Source organism: Mus musculus, chromosome 19 (genome assembly GCF_000001635.26).
Source record: "Mus musculus strain C57BL/6J chromosome 19, GRCm38.p6 C57BL/6J".
Lineage (NCBI taxonomy): Eukaryota > Metazoa > Chordata > Mammalia > Rodentia > Muridae > Mus > Mus musculus.
Genome location: NC_000085.6, coordinates 46,344,847 through 46,356,852, shown reverse-complemented (window position 1 = coordinate 46,356,852; position 12,006 = coordinate 46,344,847). Strand labels below are relative to the sequence as shown.

Below are 12,006 nucleotides of genomic sequence, written 5' to 3'. Positions count from 1 at the left end.
GGCTCTCCCGATAGCAGCTCGGGCAGGTGACCGCGCCTGAGGCTGTCGCTGCCATGTTTGTAATGGGCTATTTCCCTTAGGGACCCAAAAGAAAACGGGCATCAGGCAACAGGGGCAGGTTGCCTGGATTCCTGAAGTACTTATCTCCTCTCTCTTACCTCCACGAAAACTGTCATTTCAGCTCAAAGCAAGTTCCTCTTGGGGACTCTCCCTTCTCTTCCCCGATCCTAATTTCAGAAGATGAGAATTTAGCAGAGACTACCTACGGCTGGATTGTGAGCCTGCGAGTGCAAAGTCCAGCTTGAGCTGTGGGCATGAGGAATCAAAGGAATGGAGAGCCAGGGCAGGAGATGGTAGACACAGGCACTTGGCCATTAACCCACAACCCATGCTGCCCGACTTCTTTGTAGTGGTAGTAATAAGAATTAGAAGACGAAGCCGGGCGTGGTGGCGCATGCCTTTAATCCTAGCACTTGGGAGGCAGAGGCAGGCGGATTTCTGAGTTGGAGGCCATCTTGTCTACAGAGTGAGTTCCAGGACAGCCAGGGCTACACAAAGAAACCCTGTCTCGAAAAACCTAAAAAAAAAAAAAAAAAAAAAAAAAAAAACAAGAATTAGAAGAGGAAGTAATGCCTGATTGTGCCTTTCTGAAATTCCTGTTGTTGTTGTTGTTGTTGTTGTTGTTGTTGTTGTTGTTGTGGTGGTGGTGGTGGTGTTGTTTTACGAGACAGGGTTTCTCCATGTGGCTCTAGCTCTTCTGGAACTCACTATGTAGACCAGGCTGGCCTCGAACTCCCAAAGATCTGATAATTTCCACCTTCTGAGTGCCGAGGTTAAAGGCATAGTCTGTAATTCTTGCTACATAGAAGGCTAGCCTGTGCTGAATACAGAGTGAATTAAGGGCAATCCGGGCACTTTAAACCCTATCTCAAACTAAAAACAAAAACAGGGCTGGCGATACACACACATAAAAGAACTGCTCAGCCACCTACTATTATGTACTTTGCAGGATAGGTGCACCGTTCCAAATGCCTCTTCCTCAAATTATACATGGGAAGTAGATGCTATTATTTCCACTTACAGATGAAAATAACCACTGGGTGCTGGTGGCGGCTGCACATACCTTTAGTCTTGGCACTGGGAAGGCAGAGACAGGTGAATTTCTGCTTTCAAGGCCAGCCTGATCTACAAAGCAAGTCCCAGGAAAGGTAGGGCATACAGAGAAATCCCATCTCAAAAACCAACCAACCAAACAACCAACCAAGCAAAAACCCTGAAGTTCAGAGAAACAGTCAATGAATTGTTTCTGTTTTTCGAGACAGTGTTTCTCTCTTTAACAGCACTAGCTGCCCTAGAACTCATTTTCTAGTCCAGATTGGTCTTGAACTCACAGAGATCTTCATGCCTCTGCCTCCTAAGGGCTGGGATTAAAGATGTGCACCACCGTGCCCAGCCTTCAACAAATTTCATACAACCAGATGCCCAACCAGGTTAGACCAGACTTCTCTGGAGTCTCAGAGGAGTCCTTCCTCTTCCACACTTACTAGACCTTTAAAATCAAGTCTGTATGGCTCAGTCCAGTTTCTAAGCAATCAAATAGGACCCGCTGCTATCTGTTTGGTTTCCCTACTGTGTTGGTTTGTATATGCTCGGCCCAGGGAGTGGCACTATTAGAAGGTGTGGCCCTGTTGGAGCAGGTGTGTCACTATGGATGTGGGCTGTAAGACCCTCTTCCTAGCTGCCTGGAAGTCAATATTCTGCTAGCAGCCTTCAGATGAAGGTGAAGAACTCTCAGCTCCTCCTGCACCATGCCTGCCTGGTGATAATGGAATGAACTTCTGAACCTGTAACCCAGCCCCAATTAAATGATGTCCTTTTAAGAGTTGCCTTGGTCATGGTATCTGTTCACAGCAGTAAAACCCTAAAACACCTACCCTGAGATATAAGGCAAGGAGTGCCTCTTTTGACTTTTCTGCCAAGGGACCTTCTTTTTGTTGAAACTGCTCCATTGCTTATGGGGATTTTGTAGGCATACAGGGAGAACTAGAGCTGAACATGACGAAGCCCATCTGTAGTCCAGGCACTTGGGAGCTGAAGGCAGTGTAAAAGAAAGAAAGAAAGAAAGAAAGAAAGAAAGAAAGAAAGAAAGAAGAGAGAGAGAGAGAGAGAGAGAGAGAGAGAGAGAGAGAGAGAGAGAGAGAGAAAGAAAGAAAGAAAGAAAGAAAGAAAGAAAGAAAGAAAAGAAAGCAGGGGACTAGAAATGTAGGTAGGTTTGGAAGGGTTCTCACTGAGCATACCTGAGCCTCAGGGTCAATCCCTATGTTGGGTAAAGTGCCTATGGTTGTGGCTGTCCCTGTAGTCACAGCGCTTGGTGGACCGAAGCATCAGGATCAGCTCAAGGCCATCATTGGCTACAGAGTTTCAGGAGCTCGGGAGACTGTTTCCAAGCCGCTGGGGAACGTGCTAGAGGTTAGGCACTACTGACCCTTATGCCTTTTTGTTGCTGGCAACTTTTTGTGCAGCAGAAACATTGTCCCCTTTTTACTTTGCAACAACATAGCAATGGGTTCATCACAGCAAACCGTTGGTCCCATAGGACCCTGTTCAACCCAGTCCTAGAGAGCCTTCGGGGATCCCACAGCACTGTCCCAGACACCCACATTATCCTAGCTTTTCCCCTTCCTCTCCTCCTTCAAGCCCTCCTCTACCCTTCTATGGCCCCTGTTCTGGAATAACCCCATCCAAGTATATAAAAACATGTTTCAGCCAGGTGTGGTGGCACACGTCTTTAATCCCAGCACTCGGGAGGCAGAGGCAGGCGGATTTCTGAGTTCCAGGCCAGCCTGGTCTACAAGTGAGTTCCAGGACAGCCAGGGCTACACAGAGAAACCCTGACTGGGGGGAGGGGGGTATGTTTCAGGGTGCTTTGAGATGAAAGAAAAACAAACGAACAGATACAAGATTGCAGAGTGAAATTTATTCCAGGACTTACATACATGAAGAACAGCACCAATACTGCTGTATCCATCCAGTGAGTGTGTGTATACTAGTTAGGACAAGAGTCGCTTTCCTGCTCTTTCTTTCTTCTTTCTTGTTTTGTTTTTTCTTGAGACAGAGTTTCTCTGTGTGGCCCTGGCTATCCTGAAACTTGCTTTGTAGACCAGGCTGTGCTTAAACTCAGAAATCTGCCTGCCTCTGTCTCCCGAGTGCTGGGACTAAAGGCAGGTGCCAACCATGCCCCGCTCCTTAAAACTGTTTTTTCTATTTATTATTGTATGAGTATTTTGCCTGCATGTATGTGTGCCATGTTGATGCCTAGTGCCCACAGAAGACAGAAGAGGGCATCAGATCACATGGGACAGAAGTGACAATTGTGAGCCACTACATTGGTGCTGGGAGTTGAACTGGGATCCTCTGCAAGAGCAAATATTCTTTGACCACTAGACCAAGTCTCCAGCACGCGTGCACACACATACAAACACAATTGATCTTTAGCACTAGAGTCTAGCACATCACTAGCACCAGGGTCTGGTTGTAAAGCGCTACATGCCACTATAACGGTTCATCTGGTTTAATGTGCTGGGAAACTACCGGGGAAAGCTTTCTAGAACAATCATCAGTTACAATCCAAGATCGCTGCGGTTAGGTCAAGCGCAACCTGGTCACCCTGCCTAAGCCACATACATTTATGTCTTCTAGATTTAAACAACTGTTTTATCTACACTTATCTCTATTCTAGACTTTAACAACCATTAACCCCACCCTCCTGCTCCAGAATACAGTCCTGATAAGAAAATGGCCACGTCTCCTCTCCCATGCCCACCACTTCTCTCCTGGCTGAGAGAAGAGGTCGAAAATTCAGTACTCAGACTGTTGTAAATCTATTACAGGTTTGCTCCAGCCTTCCTGTCTCTGCTCAGTATACGAGTTCACTACCAAGCACACCTTGAGTCTTTCCTTAACCGTCCTTGGGGACTAAATGGTAGGATGGGAAGGGCTGGCACGACCAGCTCTGAAAAGTGACCCAGCAGGAAGACCTTGAGTCATTCTTGCTAAGCTTCATGTCCCACAATTACACTCTGGCCTGAAGCCTTCAAATGCAGAGACAGTAATCAGCAGCTGCAATGCTGTGGTGCTGGAGGCCAAATTCCCTGCTGGACTCCTCCAGTCCTTGAACCTAAGAGAAATGATAGACAAGGAGTGTTCTTGAAATTCTCTCCTAGGCGATACCTCATTCTCCTATTCTCTCAGAGCTCTCCATTCTTAGTTATGGGGCCACTTCTCCCAGGACTTCTACTTTGCCCACTAGAGAGGCTCTGATCATGAAGGTTCTCTGACCAAAACTACTAAGGTTACTGTAATTTCAAATGTCTCACAAGACACTGAGAGAAAATACTCAAGTGTGTATCACTGGGGTGGGGTAGAAGGAACAGCAGGGCATTCAAACCATCCTAAACAAAAAGGAATTTATTGGTCTTTGTAACTGTAAAGATCATGACTCACATACCATTAACAAAAAGAAAGTTCTGTTTCTCAGCTTCATGTCTTCTATGACTACATATTCAGTGACTAAGGCCTCCTTACAACTCCTTCACAATCTGCAATCCTTTCAGATTTCTGTCTTGGGGAAAGAAAATGTTTCCTTCCACCAGACAAGAAAACAGGATGCTAGAGAGATGGCTCCAGGGTGAAGCGAATGCCTCAGCAGGACATGGTGGTATATTCCTTTGGTCCTGGCACTGAGTTTGAGCCCAGCCTGGTCTACAGCGCTTGTTCCAGGACAACCAGAGCTATATAGAAAAACCCTGTCTCGAAAAATAAACAAACAGTGAAGCCTGGGGCTCTTGCAGAGGACTTGAGTTTTCTCCCTACCACCCACGTCAGGTAGTTCATAAGTGCCTATCACCTCAGATTCAGGTAATGTGACACCCTCTTCTGGCCACCTGTACTCATGTGCACATAACTCCCCCTACATATATACATAGTTAAGAAAATAAATCTTCAAATGGGGCTGGAGAGATAGCTCAGTAACTGAGAGTACTTGCTGCAGGAAGAACTCAGTTCTCAGCACCCACATCAAGTGGCTCACATCTGACTGAAACTCCAGCTGTAGGGGCATTAGACCCTCTGGCCTCCAGGACACACATCCATGCACACAAACAGAGAGACAGGGAGAGACAGAGACAGGGAGAGAGACAGAGATGGGGAGAGAGAGAAAGAGAGAGACAGAGAGAGATGTCTGAACAGAAGTAGAGTAGAACAAGAAGGTCTGAACAGAAGTATGTATATACACATATAGACACACAAACTAAAAAGAAGAAATCATAGAGCTGCAGGCCACCCAGCACTGCACCACTAGACGCCGTCTCCAGAGGTGAGGAAGAACACAGGACAGCCGGCTCATCAATGAAGAGCACACAGCCTGTTCTTCCAGAGGACCCATGTTCAATTCCCAGTACCCATGTGACAGCTTACAACCATCCATCTATAACTGCAGTCCTAGGGGACTGAACCCCTCCCTTTTCTGACCTCTGAGGGCTCCTGCACACACCTAGTGGACAGACATACACTCAGGCACACACACATACACATGAAATTAAGTTAACTGTTTTGAAAAGACGAAAGTGTAGCATTTCTAGAATCGGGATGAAGAAATACCACCCCACAGCTTGATCCTTCATTGTACCTAAAAACTCCCCAGACCAGAGAAGCATGAAGGCACCAATGTAACACATAGGCTCTTTGCCTTCTCAGTTCTGGCTTGAGCTGGGTCTGGGGTGAGCCTGTTCACCAACCAGGTAAGACTAGATTCCTTGAGGAAGTACAAACAGGTAGAAAGGATGACCAGTCCTGATGGGGTGAGATGAACTCATGGGTAATCCTGGATATTTCTCGGGTGCTGGTTAGAGGGCAAAGTTACAAACATTATGTCCTTTTGGTGGTATATAAACTGAAAGCCCAAGGGTGTAAGACAAACCTAACAGTTGTGGGAAACTGGAAGTCTGAAATGGGTCCCACTGGCTAACCAGGAAGGTGTTGGCTGGACTCAGTTCCCCTCTGCAGCTTCTGTGGTTTAATCTATTGCCTCATGCTTTCCGATTTCCAGACACTGCCTGTACTCCTTGCTCTCGGTACTCCCTCCATCTCTAAAGCCAAGTGGTGAGTGGTGTTTCCTGGATGGCATCAGTAGGACTCTGGACCTCTTTCATGTTTGAAGTAATTACACTGGTTTTATGTCACCCAGAATGCTCTTTTAACGACTCGATAGTCATTTTATCCCTAAGTTTGCTTCCAGGAATCTGTGCACTGCATATGTGTAGGAGCCCTCGGAGATCAGACCCCCCCCTGAAAGTGGAGTTGCAGGCGGCTGGAGAGTCACCATGTAGGTAACCGCAGGGACCTGATTAGAAATCGTTGGGAAGTGTTCAGTATTCTAGGGAGTGCCATCTGTGAGCTCAGGCAGTTGAAGCTGTGGACAGACTGGTGGCTCCAAGCCAGCTCAAGGTGTTTCTCTCTGCCTAGTAACAGGGAGGTGTGGCTCGGGCTGGGCATGGAAGGGGAAAACAGCACTGAAAAGCAGTGGGAAGAAGCTTTATTCTGGACGGTTCTGCCTCTCCCAAAGACTGGAGAACAATCCCATGAGGCTGAAGGAGGCAAGTGAATGGATGGTTACAAGGGGAAAGATAACAAGGGCTGGGGGCTCAGAAGCCTGGAGAGCAACTGTGTCGTGCCATACATATATATATGAAGCCAGGGATATGTTTGGGAGAGGAGCGGTATGGTGGGCCCATGCTATGGCATCCCTTCCCCCAGAGGTACCAGCCATATATAGAGCATGGGGAGGGGAGTTGAGGGAGATAAAGGCGGGGGGGGGGAGAGATGGGGAGAGGGAGGAATGGGGAGAGGGAGAGGGGAATGGGAAGAGATCCACAGAGCCAGCAAGACAGTGAGGAGAGGGGCAAGCAGTCCCTTTTATAATGAGTCAGGCATACCTGGCTGTTGCCAGGTAACTGTGGGGCGGAGCCTAAAAGGAATGCGAACAGATTGTTAGGGTCTCCTGTAGCCCAGGCTGTTCTGAAACAGGATGACCTGAAGGCCTGGTCTTGCTGCCTCTACTCTAGGAGTCATGGGATTACAGGCAGGATCTACCACACCCGCTTATGTGGTGCTGGGGACCGAACACAGGTGTTTGTGCATGTCTGTTTCTGTATTGACAGACCTACATCCCCGGCCCGGGAATATCTGATGAGGAGGAGGGGAGCAGAACCCCTGACCCAGGAAAGGTTTCTCAAAGCCATCAGGCAGTCACACGAAACTCAGGCAAGAGCTGGGGGACCAGTGACACGTGCTTATTATGAATTATATATCCATACCCATCCATCACAGGTCTGGACCCAGTAAAAATGCCCGCCATCTGAGTTCTAGGTCATGTATTCTTACGTCTGCCTGCCGCCCAGGGAGGGCGTCTGGCCTCGGCTGCAGACTCTCACCTACACCTACCTGCCCGCCCCTCTGCTGCTGCCACCTATCCAGACCCACAACTTCTGCAGCCGGCCGGTGGGCCTGAGCACGGCCCCGCGAGAACTCCACTGCTTCCATGGTGCAGGCGCGGCCCTGGCCTCTTCCACGCTGCCCTGGTGGGCCTTCCCACCGCCGGATGCCGCGGCCCCCGGCTCGTCGTTCCCCGCCTCCGCCGTGTCCGCGCCATCCCAGCCCGGGCGCGACGCTGCGTGGCCGGAGGGCAGCAGCCTGCAGCTGCAACTGCGCTGGGGCCGCGTGGAGCGCATGCGGGGTCCGCCCCTACCGCTGCCGGACGCCGTGCGCCGCGACTTGCGGCGCGTCTACGGCACCTACCCACGCACCGACGTGCGCGTCACCAAGCGCGGCGGCCAGTTCTTGGTGCGGGCTGTGCCGCGTGTGGGCGAGCCCGAATACAAGGTGGCCCGGCACGTAATGCGCAAGCCAGCCAGTGGCGACGATGGGGACAGCGGGGACAGCCCGGCCGCTCCGGAGGCGGTGCAGCGTGGCCGCCTCAAGAAAAAGCAAGGACCAAGATGAGCATCTCAGCGCGCCTGCGAGTCTGTCGATCCCCGCTCGCCGTCCCTGCTTTTGATTTCCCTGGAGTTATTGCTGAACCGTGCTGGGAGAGAAAGGTGTTCGGTCCAGAGGGTCTTGAAGCGAAAGCAGCATCTCTCTCCCTTCTTAGCCCTCCGTGTGGGTCCCACTCGCCTTTTTCTCTCCCTTGCACCACAACTCCCCTCTTTACAAAGCTGAGGGAGCCAAGCAATTCCCAGCTTGGAAACGGAAGTAAATAAATGAGCGACGTCCAGCATCCAATACAAGATAAAGAAGCGGGCATTTTGCCATCTGTGTGATTAAAGTCTTTACTCTGTATGTAGCCTGACCCCTGGGCCTGCTCTTAAGCAGCAGCTCTACAGTATGCAGTGGACAATCTTCTAGAATCGCCTGCCTGGACTTACTATCCAAACGTCATCTGAAGGCCTATGATAGTTCTGGAGTGTGGGAAATGTCTCCTGTAAGCTAGGTTTAGAGCTAGTTCTGACATTTTTCTAGCCGTGTGTCGTCCTTAGCCTTTCTGAACCCCTTAGCTATCACATCTGTAAAACACATAAAGTTAGGTGTTCAAAGGAATGTCATTCGTTTTCGTTCTTTTGTTTTTTCCAGACAGGGTTTCTCTCTCTACCCCTGGCTGTCCTGGAACTAACTCTCTAGACCAGGCTGTCTTTTTTTTTTTTTTTTTTTTTTTTTTTTTTTGGTTTTTTCGAGACAGGGTTTCTCTGTGTAGCCCTAACTGTCCTGGAACTCACTGTGTGGACCTGGCTGGCCTCGAACTCAGAAATCTGCCTGCCTCTGCCTCCCAAGTGCTGGGATTAAAGGTGTGCACCACCATGCTTAGCCTTTATTCCCAGTTTATGTTAAATCTTTAATTAATTAATTTTCAGATAAAGGTCTTGCTATTTTACTGACTGACCTCAAACTGGTTGCAATACTCCTGCCCGAGCCTGTTGTGCCAGAAAGCATTCACGAACTCCCAAAGACCACCTAGGAGCCGTTTCTGATGTAATAGCACTTGGGGCTCTTATCTCTTTATTACAAGCTTGGGCTTGGGTTCTCCCCCAACCCAACCCTTACAGCAGGACAGGAAGAGAAGGCAGAGCAGCCTGGAACCCTCAGCAGGACAAGGTTTTATAGGAAATGGGAGTAGGTGAGAGTGTCCCAAACCTGGCAATATCTAACTGAATGTCTATTGTAAGCTGACAGGTGGGTGTTCTGAAACAAGACCAAAGGTCTGAAAGTACATTTGAAATAATCATATTAATCTTTGGTTAACTGTTGCTAAGAAGTAGCTAGGGAGCGGTAACTCTGGGGTATGGGCTAAGGACAAGCTGTGGGGTCCTTCCTGGTACTTGGGAGTAGCTTGGGTTCTGCTGTAGGTCAAGTTCTCAGGCTTTTTTTTTTTTTTTCTTTAAGATGGAGGCCAGTCCCAAGATGGAGTAGGTTTGCCCTCTCAAGCCTACAGGGGTCATACATGGGTATCACATCTGACTAGTCTTTTTTTTTTTTTTTTCCATAAATACAGCTGAAATTTTCAGTATTTCAATGTAGTGTTGTTGATGGGCTTAGTAGAGCATCCCTTAACCCTAGGACTTGGGAATCAGAGTTAGGAGGGAGGATACAGAGCCAGACCCTGTGTGTGTGTGTGTGTGTGTGTGTGTGTGTGTGTACGATTTTACATTTTGTAATATTTTGTAATGCTTAAGTGTTGATTTAATTAGTTAATATACCCCCCTTCATCTCACCACTCTCTGCATGTGTGTGCATGTTCCTTTGTGCACAGGTACACACCACCAGCATTGACCTTATTAAGATTTAATTTTATGTTAAATGGTAATGACACACGTCTTTAATCCCAGCACTCAGGAGGCAAAGACAGCAGATCTCTGTGAGTTCCAGGCTAGCCTGGTCTACAGAGCAAGTTTCAGGGCAGAGAAACCCTGCCTGGAGAAATAAACAAACAAACAAAAATAATTAATGTTTTTATTTTTAATGATATGTTTGTGTGTCTGTGGATTGTGTGTGCACGTGAGTGTAGATTGTAGGTGTCTGAGGATGCCTAAGGAGACAGAGGTGTTGTTAGATCCCCTCTGGAGTTAGACTAGGTTGTGAGTCACCTATGGAAGAGCACTATTATGTGCTATGAACCATCAGTTACAGGGCCCACTCCTCAGCCCACCTTGGCTTTTGACACAAGGTTTCTGCTAGGGACCTGGGGCTTGCTGACAGGCTAGCACCAGAGGGAACCATCTCCTTCCTCTTCCTCTTCCTCTTCCTCTTCCCACATCCAGTGGTCACAACCATGTATCATTGTGCCCAGCTTTTTATGTGGGTGTTGAGGTTGGAATTCAGGTCCTATCGGGACTCATGTACACACATTAAATAAACGAAAGAAGTAAAATGTAAAAACAAAAACAAAAACTCTCTGGCATAAAGCCAGGTATGGCACACCTTTGATGCCAGCATTCATTAGGCAGAGGCAGATCTCTAAGTTCAAGGCCAGCCTGGTCTAGAGAGTGAGTTCCAGGACAGTCAGGGCTACACAGAGAAATCTGTCTTGAAAAGAAAAAAAAAAAAGAAAGAAAAAACAATAAAAAGGTAAAATGTTGGGTTGGAGAGGTGGCTCAAGGGTTAGGAGGTCCTGAGTTTAGTTCCCAGCAATCACATGGTGGCTCACAACCATCTGTCATGGGATCTGATGCCCTCTTCTGGTGTGTCTGAAGACAGCTACAGTTTATTCATATATATATATATATCTTAAATTTTTTTTCTAAAGAATGGAAATAATGAAAGGGATTTTAGATATTTTCTATTTTTATATCACACAAACACATTATACATACTTATGGAAGTCAGAAAAAAATGGTGATTGGTTCTCTCCTTCCACTGTGCACATTCTGGGGAAAGAACATTGATAGTCTTTTGCTCTAAGGCAAACAATCCTACTTGATAAAAGCCCCAGCCTCCGACTTTATCTAATCTTACTTTATGTGTATGAGGGTTTTGCCTGCATGCATGTTTGTACACCATGTATAGGCCTAGTGCCCTCCAACACCAGAGGAGGGCAAAGAATCCCCTGTCTCTCTGTATATCCCTGCCTGGCCTAGAACACACAGATGTCTGGCTCCCGAGTACTGGGATTGAAGGCACGAGTCACCCACTAAAGCCAGCTCAGAATACCCTTAGAAACAAAGGAAGTTTTGAGATAAATGATGAGCCCCACAACCAACATAGCATGTTTTCTGTGTTCTGCTTTTTCTCAGTCTTCTTGGGTCCAGACACTTGAAGTCTTTCAACTTTTCCTCTTGCTGATATGTCCTGCTGGTAAACACGCCTCCCCTCCCCCCACCCCCACCCCCCTGGCTTTCACTTACACCTATAGTTGTCCCCTGGCTTTCCACAGGTCCCTTCTGCCTATCCTATGCCCAGCATATGGAAGGAGGAAGAGTCCTACTATAGGCTTTTATGTCGCTACTCCACAGAGACAGCATCATTACACTCCACTCCCAGCCCTGCAGGGAGCTGATTACTTCCTTGTTTGATCTCTTCTTTGAACTTAACTCTTAAAGCAGAGGACTTATAAAACACACAGACTCCCTGCGACCTGACTGTTGTGGGTTGCCCCGGTGTTGTTTGTATTCCGATGTTAATTCTGCTTCCTCAAGAGGGGCTTCCCAGACTAGGAGTGGATCATCCTGTACTCAGGTGACTTCGTGTGGACCTTCTCCCCATTCTAACTGGTCCAATAAAGGCTAGAGCTTGTGATTGGGCACTGGAAGGGAAAGGTGGGGCTGGAGGTTTTAGAGAGTGGGGGAAGAGAGGGAAACTGAGGAGGAAGGATGGAGGAGGAGGAAGTGGAAGGAAGATGGAGCAGAACCACATGGCCTAGAGAAGCAGCAAGCAGCTGAGCCGTGCGTTGGTAAATCTGCC

At 48.0% G+C, this 12,006-nt stretch overlaps 1 long non-coding RNA gene across 1 annotated transcript; it reads left to right on the top strand.

Moving 5' to 3' along the window:
• The first annotated feature begins 7,864 nt into the window (after nucleotides 1–7,864).
• 2310034G01Rik (RIKEN cDNA 2310034G01 gene) lies at nucleotides 7,865–8,652 on the top strand. The gene has a single exon (NR_040418.1). It is a non-coding gene; the product is annotated as an RIKEN cDNA 2310034G01 gene (long non-coding RNA).
• The last annotated feature ends 3,354 nt before the right edge of the window (nucleotides 8,653–12,006 follow it).